The sequence below is a fragment of the Cheilinus undulatus genome, linkage group 23, assembly GCF_018320785.1.
Source record: "Cheilinus undulatus linkage group 23, ASM1832078v1, whole genome shotgun sequence".
NCBI lineage: Eukaryota > Metazoa > Chordata > Actinopteri > Labriformes > Labridae > Cheilinus > Cheilinus undulatus.
In genome coordinates, this window is record NC_054887.1 from 3,208,760 (window position 1) to 3,227,833 (window position 19,074).

A 19,074-nucleotide genomic window follows, 5' to 3' on the forward strand; every position below is an offset into this window, starting at 1 on the left:
AAGAAATACCACACTTAAAAATGTGAACTTTTTTTTTTTTTTTTCAATTTAGACAAGACCTGATCATAAAAATCCAATATTAAATATCTGTTTGGATTGTCCCTGTCAGTGCCAGTTTAAGTCCAAACAAAGCCCTGATTTTTGTCATGTAAATACACAAAAATAATTAATATTTTCTATATACTTAATAATAATAAGTGACAACATTGGTTTTTATGCAGTGTTACTATATTAGATTTTAAGATTCTTATAAGATTTTTTTATAGGAAACCAAAAAGAAAGCATGCAATTTGCTCCTATGCCATATTTGCCAAAATGGCTGACATTTGGTAAATAACGGCAAAATTTGAAGCAATGACCCCAGAACAAAAGCCTAATATTATAAAATGCATGTTTGTTTTATTCTGTGATGGCATGGAGGTTAAAAATGGTGTTTTAACAGGTTTCAATAGGACATTTTTGGTCACCGACAGCCTGAGTGTGTGCTAAAGTCTACAGAGATTATAACTGACCCATAACAAGTTCTTTTTCTAAAATTTCCAAACAGGATTTATAAAAAAGTATCTTCCAAAATTGATCTTCATAACATTAACAGTCAAAATAATCAAAGACAAGACAAAAAATCATCAATTTATTAAAGGATTATGATACAATAATAGATATTAACAGTGCATGCTCCATACACTGTAAACTCTGTATGTTTGTATATTTACAAATATTACAAGAAATACAATGGTCAATTAAAAAAATGTTGTGTTATGTATTATAATAAATAACCTGGTTTAGAACAGGGGAAACCAGGCACTCTAAGCACAGAAATGAGGAAGGAAATACTTAACCTCTTGAGCCCTAGCGGGACTAAATTTGGTCCTGCCACCCTGAGCCAAACAAACCTGCTCTGTGCGCTCTACTTTTGCACAAAAATAGTCATGTTACACACCAACATCCACATCAAATTAAACAGAAGAAGCTCAGCTACAAGCCCAAATAAACCATTTTTACCTACACCACTCAAAAAGGACTCAAATTAATGTCCACATATCAAAGCTGCTGTAGTGCTAAGTAGCCAGACACTTCCGCCCCCTATGGGATGGTTCCTGGTACTACAGACACAAACATGGTCTCATGTGGAAGACCAGCCTCTACTGAAAATTATAGTCATGTTTGTGCAGTTTCCATTTGTTTCAGCAGTTTCTTTTAGTTTTCTGCGATTTATTTTTGGTTTTGTTTTTGGTGCCATTGAAAATAAATCTGCTCCTCTTGGTGTCAAACTTTAGTTCCTCTGTAAGACTCTCTTTGAAAGGGAACTATGTGGAGGTCTGGGTGATTTGAGGGGGCAAAAAAGAATTCCATGATGCAGTGACCACCTATAATAGCATATGAGTAAAAGAAAGTTTGATACCTGAGATTTTTCTAATGGCAGAGATAGTGCCAAATTTGGCCAGACTGGGCCCAAATGACACATGAGGGGGTTTCGCCTGGATGTGTTTGACTGAAATCTCTTATTTTCTCCTGTTGCATGAGAGTTGAAAGGGGTAATGTCAAAACGTGGTGCTTTGGCCTACTGGAGATTTTTGGACTTCAGCTGCATTATGTTAAGATTGCAAGAAATATTAGCTGAAAATGATTTTTTCATTTGCCAGCTTGATTCACTCTGATCCAGTAACATATATACACACATATTTACACTTGTGAACAAATTTCACAAGCGCCCTCTTCATTATTGTACCTGGATCATTCAAATAGACCTTGTAGTTACAGAGTTATACTCATGTAAAGATGGGCTGGACATTTTGAGCAGTATAAAGGAGGCTGGGGCTTCACCCTTTCTTATTATGTCTAAGTCTTTTGAAAAGTGTTGTTCCAACCATGTAGGTCTACATCAGGGATTAAAAACATTCCTGTGCAGATACACCTATATATAGGATACATTATGGTCATTAGTAGGGACCTGGTGTCATTCATTTGGCTTACAGATCTGTCTGAGTGACACAGGGGAGCAGTGGGTGTATTAAGGGGGCGGCTGCTGGTCACTTATTAAGAGCCTGTGCGCCGCGGGGCAGATTTTTCATCCCAGTGCAGCCATAGATGGATAACAGGATGACCATGATCATATTCACCAAAACAATCATGATTATCATTTGGCAAAAAAATCTTCAACCCTTCATAAGAGTCTTTTCCTCAGTAAAATAAATTAATGAGGATATTTCACCAGCAATTACCCTGACTGAAGTAATTTCACATTAAAATCTGTCATTCTCCCACATTCTCTGGTTGGGCACATGGCCCAGGATTTGTAAAGTTTCTCTTTATTTATCTGACTTGTTGGTTTAAATCCTTCATTCAGTCTAATGATGTCATTAAAATGACTTTTATATGACCTGGTCCAGTAAGTAAGATGTCAGCACAAACTGCTCAGTGTTTGGTGACAGTCGCTGCTTATGGACAGCTCAGATAAATGTGCATCTTTTAAAGTTAAAGTGAGACTAATGTAAAATGATGGGTGTTAATAAAGGGAAGGAAAAGCTTTCCCTTGGCAAGTACAGACAGTCTCATCATACGGAGAGCAATTAGATGAAAAGCTGAGCCACTGACAGCCTGAGGCCGGTTCAACCTTTGGTATTATAAAAGTAATATTTATGGACTTTATTTACAGAGAATGCATTTTTACATCATACAGAGGCAGAAGTAGTTTTTCTGATGACTGCAGCCATTCTGTATGACACCTATGATTCTCAACACAGTAATTCTGTAACATGTGGCTTTTAGTGCTCTTTTTAAATGAGGCAAAATTATATATGAAAAGTTTTTACTCACATGGCTGTAGAATTGTTGATTTAAATACAGGCTAGCAGCATCAGTACATACAGTTGGTGCGATTTGCTCTGCAGCAGAGTTGGGGTGGATTTCAACCCTTGTACGTGTTCTGTTCATTAAAGAGTGTCTTTTGGACTCATTTGCACAGAGCCAAATGCTTTGCAACTATTGTAACTTTTTGGAATTAAATCACTTTTTCATGATCATAAAATATCTGATCACAAATTATTTTAAAGGTCACATATTTTACTCCTTTAAGACATGTTTGTATCGGTCTCAGAGGCCCCCAAAACATGGCTGTGAAGTTTGTTGCTGAAAAAACACTCCAGTATTGGATTTTTGTGTGTATAAAAACCCCTCTGTTTCAGCCCTGCTCAGAACAAGCTGTTTCTGTGACTGTAGCTTTAAAAGGTAATGACTCCGCCCCCATCAGGAAGTGGATGTGGCCTCTCAGCTGGGAGCTGAGAGGAGGATCAGGAGAGGGGGGCGGAACTTTCTTCCAAGCAGGGAGGGCCAACCGAACCTGGGGGCGGGGCTAACTCCCCACATGACATCATGAGGGGAAAATCTAGGAAATATTTGAGTCTTCTGTTGTGGTTGTACGTGTTTCTGTATTATTTTTTGGTGAAGGATTTCAGATGTCAAACTGGGCCAGCATACTGAAGTCCGGGTAAAGCTGGTCTACATTAATGGTCTCATATTGTTCCAAATACACTTTATCAGGCTTTTCTAGCAACAATATGGGCCCCTGGCCTGTCCACGATACCCCCAATAGTCAGAAAAACCTATTCCCCCCGCCCCCCTTTCTTCACCTTACAGAAAATGTGTGCTGAAACAAGTCGCTTTTGGATGTTCCCCTCATGATGTCATGTAGTGAGGTTCGGTTGGCCCTCCCCGCTTGGAAGAGAGTTCTGCCACATCCATTAAGCCAAATCCATTTTCTTGCAAGGGGTGGAGTCAGACAGCTCATTAACATTTAAAGCCACAGACACAGAAACAGCTTGTTAAGGGCAGGGCTGAAACAGAGGGGTTTTTAGACATGCAAAAATCCAATACTAGAGTGTTTTTCAGCAACAAACTTCACAGGCATGTTTTGGGAGCCTCTGAGACCGATGTAAACTTGTCTTAAAGGGGTAAAATATGTGACCTTAAAATAGCAGAAATAGAAAACCTCTAAAAATCCCAATTAAAGTGCTTTCCTTGTGTGCATTTTAGCAAAACGTAAGCATTTCCCTCAAAGCAGAAGCACAGCTTTGCTGAAAACTCTCAGCTTTGTTTGATGAATTATTTCTAACACAGAGAGGAAGTCCATTATTAATGGTATATTACACTGTAAGCTGTGGGCTTTGAAAAGAAAACCTCAGTGCATTAGCTTGTAGGTTAAAAAGCAGCTTTAGTATGGGGTTCAAACACTGTCAGCTTTGTGTGGCGTTTTGTTAAGAGGGTACACTGTGTTGACAGTAACTGCAGGAAATGCAAAAAGCTATTCAGATTAAGAATGCTAAGCCTCCAGAGGCACAGCCTCTTCTGCCTCCATATGAAAAGGCCCAGAGTGAGACCTGGCATACGCTCTGTTGGATTACAGGGGAAAATGCCTTCAATCAAAAAAATGATTACAGCACCTCTTAGCCAATGTGCATGCAAAGAGAATGCTAAAATGAATGAATAATTATGGCGAGGAGGAAGGTTAGGACGAGGGAAGAAAAGCAGAATATTGAAGCGGGAGAAGGCTTGAAAAACAGGTATTTAAAGTTTGACATTTTGGAATATTGTTGTATTCATGAACTGTATGCTTAGATATTATGTTGTCTCATAATAATGCAGTGATCAGTGCTCATCCTTTTTATAGTCACCTGAAAAAAAGAAGATTAGACAGTAAGTTTTACAAGAAGACTGCTTCTGAAAAGAACACAGCTTTATTACATAGAAGGTTCAATTAATACAAATCAGCTTGTGTGCGATGAGATCAATAGAGACGGCAAGAATTCACAAAACATCTGTGAAATGAATGGACGACTGAGGCTGTTATTGAATGAAGATTTTTCTTCATTTTGATGTTTAGTTTATGGTCTGAAATCAGTGCAACAGGGCACCAAACATGCAACGCAATTCCATTTCTATTGGGAGCTCAATTTTATTGATTTGTTTTCTGAGTAAAATGAATCGCTTCTTACACCAACGCTGCTGTAAACATTTAGTTGACTGAGGGCTAACTCCAGAATGTTGTAGATGACTTTAAGACTCAGAGGATTAACAACAAGGAGAAGTTTAAAAGTGCATCTGAATGCAAACTCAAGTTTAGCATCACACATATTCATGACCTCACATTTCATTCACATCTAAGAGGCGACTTGTGCAAAGAAATGCATTCATATTTTGTTTTCACACAAATATACTAAGATTTCTAAAATCTTCTGCTCCTGTTTATCAAAGCTGTAGTAACTGATTTATTTTTAGTGCCCACAAAAACAACACAACCCTTCAGGGTCTTGTTATTAAAGCCATCTAACAGAATAACACACTTCTGCAACACCTCCTCGTGCTGAACTCTCACTTGAGGACAAACCAGCAAGGGATAATGCTCCAGCCAATTAGGAGGCTAGCACTCGCAGCTAATCACGTCTCAGGTCAGAAGTAGTGTTCCTATTGGCTGCTGTAGTAGTGTGCCTCCGCCTCTCAGCTCAGTGAGAAGATGATACAATGGCGGCGTTACCGGCAGTGTTCAGTCCTATGCAGAATTTGTTCATGATGAGACGAGGTGTTTTCTTGCCTGTGATTTGGCTGGTGAAAAGCGGAGCAAAATCATTCCACGAGAGCTTTACCACCGTCAGTATTCGATTCAGCGGACATGCACATTCGAGAGGAGGTATGTGAGAAGGGGGCGGAGCTATGGAGCTTAAACACATAGAAGAACAGGAACGTAGACTGTTCTCATCGAATGCCACATACTCAAGCTTTTAAGATTATTTGCAGTAGTTGTATAAATGGAGTTTAATGCTCATGCTGTGAGGAGAAAATGGCTACTTATAATAAAATGATTGTGATTAGTTTTGTTTTAACTCTGCTGCTTTGAAAAAAACAAAACAAAAAAAGATCCTGTGGTCATACATGCTGGTTGACTTTGTTTACTGTGTTTGAATTTCTGCAAACATGCCTTCCAGGTTTGGTGAACATTTGAGTAAACTGAAATTTTTAACCACCTGAGACCTCTCCCTCTCATGAGTGGGGCTTGATAGACTAAAACAGGGGTGTCCAAACTATGGCCCAGAGGCCAAATGTGGCCCGCAGTCAATTTTTGATTGGCCCGCAGCAAACTTTAGAAATAAACGGATATATGGCCCACAGGAAATGATGAAGCTTGTGCTCAGCTGTATGGTACTTTTTAGTTTCAGCACTAGGGAGTGCTACGAGGTTGATTCTGTAAACAAACATTCTGACAAGAAGATATTTTGAGTAATAATGTCCTGATAGATTAGTGCAACAAATAGCAGCACCAATAGCATTTTAGGGTTGGAGCCAGTGGTAGCCAGGGCCAAATAGGTCCCCTGAAATCTGATTGGCTCCCCCAAATCCTGAAACAACGGTCTATTTGTCAGCCATTAACAAGCTACTGAGGTGTATTCAATAGCTAAGCATGTATAAACTTACTCTGGATTAGTCTTAATTACTTAAATATCCTCAAAGGAATATGAAAGTGGCCCCACCATTCTTATATATTTCTGTATGCAGCCGTCAGTGGACAAAATTTGGACATCCCTGGATTAAAACATCAGACTGATCTTTGGAATTTCTTGAAAATTGTCCTTTCCAAAATCAAAACATGTTCCCTAAAATTTCAAGGAAATTACCTAAAATTTCTGTGAAAATTCTCAAACATATTTCTAAAGAATTTAATAAAAACTACCTTAAAATTTATTTGAAAAAAAAAAAAAAAAAAAAACCTAAAGTGTTTCAGTGATATGCTATCATAAAGCAATGACATCCCAAAAAAAAAAAAAAAAAAAAAAAAAAAAAAAATGAAATACTTAAGATTAACCAAAATTCACAGCAAACCCCATCTTAAATTTTGTGGCAAATTCTGACAAAATTTGCTAAATTTTATGAAAATGACAAAACAGCTAAACATTTATACAAATTCTTTGAAATTTCTATGAAATTCTTCAGCATTTTGAAGAACATACCCCACCTCCAAATTCCCAATCAAATTCCAAGAAATGTGCAAATTCATATCCCTGATTTCCATGAAAAGGCCTGAAAATTCCTGAACAAATTTTCCCCAAAATCTCCTAATTTTCCCCATATTCCTATAAATATTTCAAAAGAAAATATTCCAATCAAATTCTCCCAAAACTGCCAGTAAAACTCTCCAAAATTTAAAAACATATCCCCTAAATTTCTAAGAAAATTTCCAAGCAGATTCTCTGAAATATTCTAACAGCATATTCTCCCAACATTTTAAGCAAATTACTTCAACTTTGGTGGGCATTCCAGACAAATATCTCAAACACTGTAAAAGCAGAAATTATTTCTGTGTTGGAGGAAAGCCAAAATGTTCCGTCCTCGCATGTGCATGCAGGGTCTTATGCACTTAAAGTTGAGGCTTTGCAGCTTCCTTTCAACAAGATTTTGGGTATTTTTGCAGAGATATGGCTGCCTTTCTGCTGCATTTAAGGAACCAGCTGAGACAAATCACTTCAGGTTTAACTAAAGTAATGTACATGACTTTATATGTTGAATTTCTCTCAATATCTATAATGTATTTTGAAATAAAATAAACAAAATCTAAAGTATGTTACCTCATTTTTCTCCACTGAGGTTTAGATTAGTTGTATATGTGCAGATTATCTAACATTGACTGTAACAGTGATCAGCGGTTGGGGGGCCCCCAATCAAACTTTGCTTAGGACCGGCCCTGATGCACCTATACTGCAATCACAAATCCACAGGCCCAAAACAAGGGTACAACTTTAGTGGATCAGAAGATTCAAATGCAAGCATACAAAAGTAAGATGCATTTAGATGCATTTTTAAACTGCCTCTAAAAATGTGGAACAACTTCAGAAAAATGTCCCTCAACATAAAATTGTGAAGAGTGAATATCCCACCATCTACAGTCCATAATATCATCAAAAGATTCAGAGAATCTGGAGGAATCTCTGCGTCCAAATGATAAGGCTAAACATCAGTATTGGATGCTGGTGATCTTGAGGCCCTCAGGAGGCTCTACATGAAAAACAGCCATGATTCTGTCATGGAAATCACTGCATGGGCTCAGGAACACTTCCACAAATCACTGTCTGTCAACACGTTTGGCTGCACCATCCACAAATGACTGCTAAAGTTGCACCGTGGGAAGAAGAAGCCCCATGTGAATGTGAAATTCAGCCATCCTTTCTGGGCTAAAGATCATTTCAAACAGCACTGTGTCCAGTAGACTAAAGAGGAGAGGGACTATCCAGCCTGTTATCCTGGCTCAGCCCTAAAGCCTGCATCTCTGATGGTATGGGGTTGCATTAGTGCCTATGGCGTGAGCAGCCTTAACATCTGGAAAGGAACCATCTCTTATGCAGCAAGAGTTTCTAGCTGGTGTTGCTGCATTCTGGATTTTTACACAAAATAGATTTTAGTCTTATTTCAGCTAGCCAGCATTGCTTTTATTTTATTAATGGACATATCCTGCATACTGTGTGTGCATATTAGTGAACATATCAGCTGTAATGAATGCATGCACACACAGTATTCAACATCCAACCACTAAGCATGCAGAGTTATATGGCTGAAATGCACTTCCAGGCTTGTTCTGGCCAACATTACAAACTACATCTAGTTGTCTGCACTGTGGGCTTTGCTGTGTGTTTAATTCAGTGATGAGAGGGAATGTAAAACCTACAATTTAATACATGATGCACTCAGAGAGTGGAACCCCAGATATAGACATCACAACTCTAAAAACATGAAAGACAAACTTGAAAGCAGTTAATACCACAAAGCAGAGGGAAATCAATACAAAAGCACTGACTTGAGCCACTGCTGAGTCTGGATGTTGGATGATTTCTCCAAACATGACTAAGGCGAGGAAAGGCAGGTTTATTTAGAGAGCACCATTCATTCATTCATACAGCAATTCAAAGAGCCAAAACGAGGAATTTTAAACATCAAAAGCATCAAAAATACACTATGTGGACAAAAGTATTCAGCCGCCTTACCATTGCACCAGCAGGGACTGTGATGACATTGCATTCAAATCCTTTACTTTAATATGGAGCTGGCCCCTCTTCTGCAGCTCTAACAGTCTCCACTCTTCTTGGAAGGCTCGCTACAAGATTTTAGCGCTGGAGAGCATTCATGACATCAGGCACTGATGTTAGATCAGAAGGCCTGCCTCACAATCCCCAAGGTGCTCGCTGAGGTCGAGGTAGGGGTTCTGTGCAGGCCAGTCAAATTCTTCCACATCAAACTCACCTTTCCTTTGTGTACTGGGACATGGTCCTGTTGGGCCTTCCCCAAGCCTTTCCTGCCAAGTTGGAAGCATAGCATTGTCCAAAATGTCCTTGTATGCTAAGGCATTAAGAATTAAAGCATAAAGCATTAAATTGTTTTTAAGTTTTAACTTAACCTCCAGTGTTTCCTCATTGTGAATTTTAAGATGTGTTCCCTCAGTGTGCAACTTCATGTTTCATTTCAAAATAGTGTCAAAATGGGCTAAAAGCATCAAAAATCCGTTTGAAGTGGGCACAATGTGGAAAAAAATGGGCATGGGCAACCCTGGATGGTCCAGATAGAGGAGTAGTGGATGGTTGGTGGATGGCCACCATGTCCCAACAAAGACTGTAATGTCAGCAAGGAGGAGGCAGAGTCATTTTTTAGGCCAGAATCATGGGGAGAGAGCTGGTAGGCCCCTTTAGGGTCCCTGAAGGTGTGAAAATGACCTCGGCAAAGTATATAGAGTTTCTGACTGACCACTTTCTTTCATGGTACGAAAAGAAGCACTGTGCCTTCCATAGCAAAATGATCTTCATGCATGACAATGCTCCATCTCATGCTGCAAAGAATCCCTCTGTGTCATTGGCTGCTATGGGCATAAAAGGAGAGAAACTCATGGTGTGGCCCCCATCCTCTCCTGACCTCAACCCTGTTGAGAACCTTTGGAGCATCCTCAAACTAAAGATCTATGAGGGTGGGAGGCAGTTCACATCCAAACAGCAGCTCTGGGAGGATATTCTGACATCCTGCAAAGAAATTCAAGCAGAAACTCTCCAAAAACTCACAAGTTCAATGGATGCAAGAATAGTGAAGGTGATATCAAAGAAGGGCTCCTATGTTAACATGAACTTGGCCTGTTAAGATGTTTTTGATTGAAATAGCTTTGATTTCAGTAAATATGACCTCCTAATGCTGCAAATTCAACAAATGACCATTTTCAGTTCTTTACAACCTAAAGAATGTTTTGAAACTCTGTTGTGCATAAAAACTTTGAACAGTGCGTTTTCAATTTTATTTTTGAAAAACTAAGATATTATCGGGAGGTTTGTTCAATGAAAATTGAATTATGCTCTAACAGGTGATGACTTGAAAATGAAAACAATCAGAGTAAAATATCATTTGCATGATATTTTTGAACGCGTTGTAGAAAATGGAGCTCAGCGAAAGTTCAATCAGGAAGACTGTTTCTGCTCATCATCAGTCACCACTCATTCACATCTCTCCCTTCTCCATTCTTTCTCTCTTCCAGCTCTGATGATCAGCTGATTATGGGTGTTCTCTCTCCTGAGTGCTCAGCTAACCAGATCCTACCAGAACCTCGTTTGACCAATCATCACCTGTCAGAGTTTAAATCTGTCATTCTCTCTTTCACAGTCAGCCAGTCGTTCTGTGCAGACGCCGTACCCTCCTCCACCCCAGCCACCTCCATTCAGTGAATCAGCTTCTAGTCCAGATCCTCACAGGTCTCCTGCTCATTCTGCATAGCTCAGTCTCCTCCATGCCATCTCATTGGTTCCTCTGCAGCTTCTCAGAAGTCTACTCCCCATCTGATCCTGCATCTCTCAACACCACCACCAGTGTCTAGACTCCATAGGGGGTATCCTATTCCTGCTGTTTGCTTCACTACCCCTTCAAATACATGAAATCATCACGGTGGAGTCTAATCACCAAGGACTTTCCACAATTCTTTCATTCAATTTGTAAATTAAATTATTGTTAAACTCTTATTAAGTCTCTCCTGATTGAAGTGAGAGCTTCCTCACCCTGCATGGCTCTGATTTTGGCAGCACTCTGTAAACCTGTCTCAAGTATTCTGGGCCCAGTAAGAATGAATGATTCATTTCATTCAAATGCTTTCAGTATTTCATGATATACACAAAAAAAAAACTTTCAAAAAATGCACCCTGGGTTACATATTTCAAGTGTGTCTGCACCATGGCGCCACACTGCAGGGAAAGAAACACCACTTACACTCCAAACATCCAAATGTAACAAATAAAAGGCATGAAATTCTCTGTGAGAAGAGCACCAAGACTGACAGAGACCACCAACAGGTGAGGCTGCATCTATTAACACCACATTCTTCCTACCCTCCAATTTCGCCGACTCAGACTTAAAAAAAAAAAATATATATATATATATATATATATATATATATTATGTTAAGTTTTTCAGTCCTGGAAATTCACTCCTTCCCTACAAACAATCTGCCTCATTCTCACATTAATCCCCTTTTTTTAATGATTATTTTTAACATAAATCAATATTCCAGCTCCTCTGCTCCTATCTGGTGTGTTTTTCTCCTACCTGCTTATTCCAGTGTTTTGCCATGGCTCTTACATATTCCCCTGTAGAGCTATGTGTCTGCTGTAATGAATTGTACTTAATTGCCAACTGGGACCTGCAGCCTTAAATATAACTCTCAGGACACTTAACCTGGGTCACTATGAATGATAAACACAGCTTAATAAATGGGCACAGGTTTAGAGCAGAGAAGAAAACCGTTTCTCTGCTCAGGGCGCACCACGGCACACGAAGGCAAACACACAAGAGAGCAGTATGCTGTAAATGATCAGGGCAATAATTAGTGTTTTTAAATAAATAACAACACCCTCATGCATTTGCAGAGGGTAGAGTGGAATTAAGTGAATACAAATTAAATCCTTTTTTAATTTTTTCAGCTTTATTTTTGCACACTATGCTTCAGTTCTACATACATTAATTGTTCACTTGACCCCTCTCATAAACAAAGATTTTTTAATCATGGCTTAGCAAACAAGGCACAGCAGGACCGTCAGGCTTTCTCACAGCAGGATTTTTAACTTGACCCAGTAGAAAATGTTTTACCAATACTGGCAGTGCAATGGATCACAGCTGTCTATTAAAATCACCCCCTAAGCTTTGGGCTGAATATGAACTATGGAGGATAAAAAAATAATATCAGTGCAAATAAAAGTCCTGCAAAAATACAATGACTCTCCAGTTTGCTCCCACTGCTGTGTCTTTGGCATGTAAATGTGTATAATGCATTTGAATGGGATTAGCAATTCTCCATAGCAGCCTTCACAGCTGGTGTATGAATGTGGAATGAATAGGTATGAATGGATAGGTTTGACCTGCGGTGTAAAAGTGCTTTGAGCAGCCAGACGACTAGAAAGCCTTACACAAGCTCATGTTCATTTGCCACCATCCAGATGGTTGCCTGTGACAACAGTGCCGGCCCTCATAGTGCAAAAATAAAAACATTGTTAACACCTTTGTGTCCTGAAAGTAGTGAAACATTCTGGCAAAAAAGTGTGAAAAACTCACAGAGAAACAAGCATGCAAAGCAGCTAGATTTGCAAGACTCCATCTCTGCCACCAGGCAAATCCACGCAGTCCACAGCCTTTGTTCTGAATGGACCAATCAGCATCATCCGAGGGAAACGAGGGGCGGAGTTTAGTTGCACTCAAAGCTGTTTGCAATGGCTGCCTCCTGTGGGGTGATTACCTCGAGTATAGCTCTAGTATGGCGTCAATTTGACCAGCACTTGACCACGTTCCTTCATGTAGTGAAGAATCAAAACAACACTGAAAGCTTTTCAAGATGGGAAAGCTGTTTTCAGCACGAGTTTGTGATAGTAACAGGGGGAGGTGTTAGTCAGTGTGTGGGTAGGTTGTGCACAATGGCTGCTAGTGGAGTGATTAGCTAAGACTTAACCACAGCAGCGTTTTTTTCAGAACCAGACAACATTTCTTTATCATAACAAAGGCAGAGAGCAACACAGAAAGCTGTTAATGACAGAAAAGATGCTTTTGCTCTTCTCCCGGTCTTCTTCAGCATTGATTTGCTGTTTTATCCAATGGCTGCTATCATGGCTATTAGCTTAGAAGCAGCAGTAGGAAAGTGGCAGTTTAACTGGAACTGGACTACATTTCTTTTAATACAAGAGCAAAGAGCCACACATGGAAGCTTGTCTTTGCAGAGATGTTTTTGCACATCTCCTGACTGGCCTTGGCATCAATTTTAGAAGCTCCGCCCTTAACCATCTACAGCAGTGGTGGCCTGTCAGCTCAAGAGAAGCGTCATTTTGTTGTTGCTCTGATTGGTCAGTCATGAATGTGAAAGAACAATCCTCCAATCACCAGAGAAGTCCTGCCCTTCCCAAATGTTTCCATGGAAGCCTTCCAGGATAAATAGTAAATATATCCATGCAATAGATCTTTAAAACAGTTGATCCATTGTGTCAGATTACAGAGAAACAGCAGTGGGCAATGATTTAAAGGCTTCTGTCTAAAGCTTGGATAAGTGGAGTCACATACCGCTCGTGTATGGTCTTTTCCACAGGTGGTCTGGTTTGGTTCAGTACAGTTTAGTGAGAGTTTGGCTCTGATCTTCCTGTGTTTCCTCAGCTGATGTCCATCCAGTCTCGCTTGTTGTGACGGGAACTTCTTTTTAAGATCTTTGTCTAGGTTATTCTGTGTTTTCTTACTTCATCTTTCTTCTGGATTTTTATGTTTCTGGGTTGTTATGTCTCTCCTGGTTATTATTGTCAGGGTAGCATTGTTGGCTGAATTATTCGTGGGTCCTCCTGTTGTTGGGGTTTAGTCTTTCTTGTTGTCTTTTTATTTTTATGTCTTGATGCTTTGTCTTATTTGTGATTCTGAATCTAAATCCTAATATGTCCACGTGCAATTTTCAAATCGCAAGTGCAATATTTTCAATACACCAGGCTAAAACATTTTTTTCTGCAGAGATGTTATGATTTACACGTCACATAAAAAAATAAGTTTCTTGTTTGTTTTTCTTTTAAAAAATTTGCAAAAATCCTATTTTTAATGTTTTTATTGTGGATGTGTTTCTTGATCAAAATGAGAATGACACAAATTTCATTCCCTTTAAAATAACAATTTATACAAAATGTACAAAATGAGTCAAAATGATGGCATTTAATTTTAGTTCTTTTAAAATGTCCAGCCCTAGTTTAATCTCTTCTATATTGTGCTATATAATATTTAAGGATGATTATATTTTTGGCTTGTGTTTGTTGAAAATACTTTGTATGAGGACTTAAATATTCGCTCAATCACTGCTACGGTCTACATCCACTAACAAACCATGATGCTTAACCACGAACCACAAGGCTTAACGATAAAACTCTAGTGCTAACGAACAAACAAGTTAGAATTAGAATGGAAACGGAAGTTTGTTGGATTCCATCAAGGAGAAAAATCTTGATCTCAGATGCATATGAATGTTACAATTACAACAATTTGATTGTAGCTTTGCTTCATTATTTATCACGGCACTGGCGTTGCACACTGACGATGGCTGTTTCTTGCATGCTCAAACTAACTAAATGTCGTAGCCTGCGATTCAACAGCATTTAGCATGAGTTGTGCTCATTCAGTCTGCATACATCATGTTGCACAATGTAGCATGCCAGAAACATAACAGACTGCTGAAAATGCACAGTCTGCAGGAGGCATAAGGGCTGTTCCCCACATCCTTCCTCTCATCTGGCTTTCGGGTGCCATCGGGATCATGTGACTAAAAATGATCCATAGCCTGTTGGCTCCCCTGTTACACAGTTAAAAGTAAGCACACCTTCTGCACTAGTTTGTGCTGCATGTATAATACTAGAGTTAATTCTCTGTAGCCTGTGTCTTAAAAAGTTGCCAGTTTCAATGGTCAGGCAAGGTCATTCTTTGGATGGTGTTCTGCCTGGAAAACTACAGAAAATATATATTTTTTCTCCATATAGTTTAAAAGTAAACACAAATTTACTTTCAAACTATATTTCTTCAATTATTTAGGCAACAATTTGATCATTTTGCAACAGTTGGCAGCAAGAAAGACGCATTCTTAAGTTATTTCTTGGACTTGTAGTGTTTTTCACAATTAAGTTGACAACATATGTTACAACCTGTGAAAACAAAGAAGATGGATGGTCCAGGACACCTTTGAGAGAAAGAACAGGAAATTTCCATCAAGAAAAAAAACAAAAAAGGTGAAAAGAAGACCTCAGTCTCAACTACAACTCCTGGCTAGCTTAAAAACTAACAACAACAGCCAGTAACTGCAACAGAATACTGCCTGATCAACAGGAGACTACTGAATGCTACCTACTGAGGTAGCATGGGGCGGTGCGTATGAACGCAGCGGCCCGGTGCTTCATCACTAGCAGCAAAACAAAGCCCTACACTTACACCAGAACTGACAGCGTGCCCACAGAGTTTACATCTTTCCTGAAGGAGATTATTTGGAGAACAGGGTGCTCGGAAACTGACAAGAGGAGGACGTGGAGCAGCACGACACTTACAGCCAGTGGGGAGGAGGCAGAGACGGCCTTGTGCGAGAAGACAGAAGCGGGGCAAACAAGCCGGGCTGCAGTCTAGGCTAAGAGCAGCCCCACACAAACCTGCCCTATCAAGCATCTTTCTTCCGGATGCCCGCGCCCTCGTGGGCAGGATGGATGACGCGAGGCTGCAGATTTCTGACCACCATTTGAACCACTGTGTTTGCTGCTACAGGGGAGACTGCCAAATGCAATTTTGTTGCATTTTTACAATGCAATGACAATAAACGACCATCTATCTATCTATCTATCTATCTATCTATTACTAGTTGTACTGATATCCTATCCAGCAGGTCTGCTCCACTGTGAGTGAACTGTTCCATGGTTTAACTAAGGACAGGTCAAGGAAAATGGTTTACTATTTTCTGTCAGCCAGAGGCAAAAACCTCCTGACATCTGACAAGACAAACAATGTCTGCCTTGTTATGTGAGTGTAAAGGTTGAACCCAGGATGTGGAGACGGAGAGCAGTTTTGAACAGGTTTATTGTGCAGGTAAGTGGGAACAGGAGGGGGGGGGGGTTCCAAGAGTCCGAGAAGGTGAGAGAGTGCTGGAGCTGGCTGCGGTGATCTGGGCAGGAGGCACTGGAAGGGAATGGAGAGGCACGTTAGAGGAGAGCACAGGAATAAACAAGCACTAAAGAATACTCAAAATTCTCAATAGAAAAAACACTGGTGAACTTCTCTGGAGGAATCTCGTGAGAGAAGGAGCCTGGAGCTAACGATTACCGTGAGGTAAGTAAGGCGAGACTCAGGCGCTGTAAAGAGCCGCAGCAGGTCTTAAGTAGTGCTCTTGATGCATGATTAGCTGCAGGTGTGAACTCTCCACAGCACCGGGGGGGGAAGGGGTGGAAGCCTCAGGAAGAACAAAGAAAGTTAGCAGCCAGTCACAGCCTCCGGAAACCGGAAGTTTCACAAAATAAAACAACTAAACAAAGTAAAACACCACAGTACCCCCCTCTCAACGGACGCCTCCTGGCGTCCTGCCAGGCTTGTCCGGGTGCTCCCTGTAGAAGTCTCGTAACAGGCTGTCATCCAAAATCAATTTTCTGGAGATCCAGGATCGTTCCTCCGGACCATACCCCTCCCAGTCGACCAGGAACTGGAATCCCCGGCCTCGGGGTCGCACATCCAGGATTTTGGAGACAGTAAAGGCAGGATGGTCATCGATGATCCGGGGGGGTGGAGGGGCGACGGTCGGAGGGCTCAGGTCACTGGTGGATACAGGTTTCAACAGAGATACGTGGAACGTGGGGTGGATCTTCATAGACTCGGGGAGTTTAAGCTGCACAGCAGAGGGGTTGATGATTTTGGTGATTTCGAATGGTCCAACGAAGCGGGGGGTATGTTTTCTGGATTCTGTTTCGAGAGGAAGGTCCTTGGAGGAGAGCCAAACCTTCTGGCCAGGACGGTATTCGGGGGCAGGAGTGCGGTGTGCATCAGCTGATCTGTGATTGCGCTCCTCCGTGCGCGAGAGCGCAGCCTTGGCTGACCGCCACACCTCTCTGATCCGCTGAAGGTGTTGCTGCACAGAGGGTACCGATGCGGAGGCTTCTTGCTCGGGAAACAAGGGGGGCTGATAACCCAGGGAACACATGAATGGAGACATGCCGGTAGCCGAACAGGTGAGGGAGTTGTGAGCATATTCGACCCATGGAAGGTGAGAGCTCCAGGCGGTGGGGTGATGAGCAGCCACACAACGAAGAGCAGCTTCTAAACTTTGACTGGCTCTCTCAGTCTGACCGTTACTCTGCGGGTGATAACCGGAGGACAGGCTGACCGTGGCTCCAAGTTCGTTGCAGAACTCCCTCCAAACACGAGAAACAAACTGTGGACCGCGGTCCGACACAATGTCGCTGGGGATGCCATGAAGCCTGAAGACATGGAGAACAAGGAATTGAGCAGTCTCTAGGGCGGAAGGGAGCTTGGGGAGAGGAATATAGTGGACTCCCTTGGAAAACCGATCCACAACAGTGAGAATGACAGTGTTTCCATCAGAGGGCGGTAGACCGGTGATGAAATCCACAGCGATGTGGGACCAGGGACGACCAGGAGTAGAAAGGGGGCGCAGCAACCCAGCAGGAGGTTGATGAGAGGATTTCCCTCGGGCACAGATGGAACAAGCCGCCACGAACTCCCGGGTGTCTTTAGTCATGCCAGGCCACCAGAAACTCTGCTGGAGGAAACTGAGGGTCCTCTGAAAACCTGGGTGACATGTGAGCTTGGATGAATGAGCCCACTGGAGCACTGGAGAGCGAACTGAGTCTGGAACAAAGAGGCGATCAGGGGGGCCGGTACCGGGATCCGGCTGGAGAGTCTGGGCGTCCTTAACAGTCTGAATTATGTCCCATGTAGCAGCTCCTACTACGCAGGACAGGGGAAGAATCAGGTCAGGCTCCGTATCCTCTCGGGATGACGAGTCGACACGAGAGAGGTTATAGAGCCGACTGCTAGGCAAGGGTGCACCGGGGAGTAAATCAATCGCACAGTCGTACGGGCGATGCGGAGGCAGAGAGACAGCTAGCTCCTTGCTAAACACCTGTGCTAGGTCATGGTACTCAGGAGGAACATTAGACAGATCAGGAGGATTGGGAGCGACCGGGGGGCGACTAACTGAGGGAATGGCTGAACGGAGGCAGTGGGAGTGACAATGGACGCTCCAGTTGGTAATGGTGGCGGTTATCCAATTGATCTGTGGATTATGTAACCGGAGCCAGGGGAGACCTAAAACAATGGGAGCATGAGGAGACGGGATAACGAAAAGTTGAATGTTTTCACGGTGATTGCCAGAGATAATAAGGGTTATGGGAACAGTTCGGTGAGTGACCTTAGCAATGAGTCTGCCATCTAAGGCGGTGACGTTCTTGGGAGCAGATAAGGGTTCAAGGGGAATTTGGAGCTGTTGGACTAGGTCGTCTTGAATAAAATTATCATCTGCTCCGGAATCAATAAGTGCTTTGATGGGGACAGAATCGCGCCCCCAGAGGACACCGGAGGGAACAACTACACGCAGGGGAGGGCTAGAGGAGGAGGTCTGGCTCACACGAGTGCCCTCGTTCACAGGTGTCCTCTCTTTTGGCGTCTGGGGACAGTTGACAAGAAAGTGGCCCGCCTGACCACAATAAATGCATAACCGGAGGCTAATACGTCTTTGGCGTTCACTGGGGGTTAACCTGGCACGGCCTAATTGCATGGGCTCGTCAACAGGGGTAGAGGAGGACTCACTGGAAGGTCTAGGCCTAACAGGGGAAGAAGGAGTGGGTTGACCAGAAGGGGGAGCTACAGTACGGGACCTGAACGACCTATACTGACTCTTCTCCCTCTGCCTCTCCCTCAAACGATTGTCAATACGAATGGCTAAAGAGATAAGGCCCTCAAGGGAATCGGGCTCATCCCGAGAAGCTAATTCATCCTTAAGTTCCTCTGAAAGACTCTTCT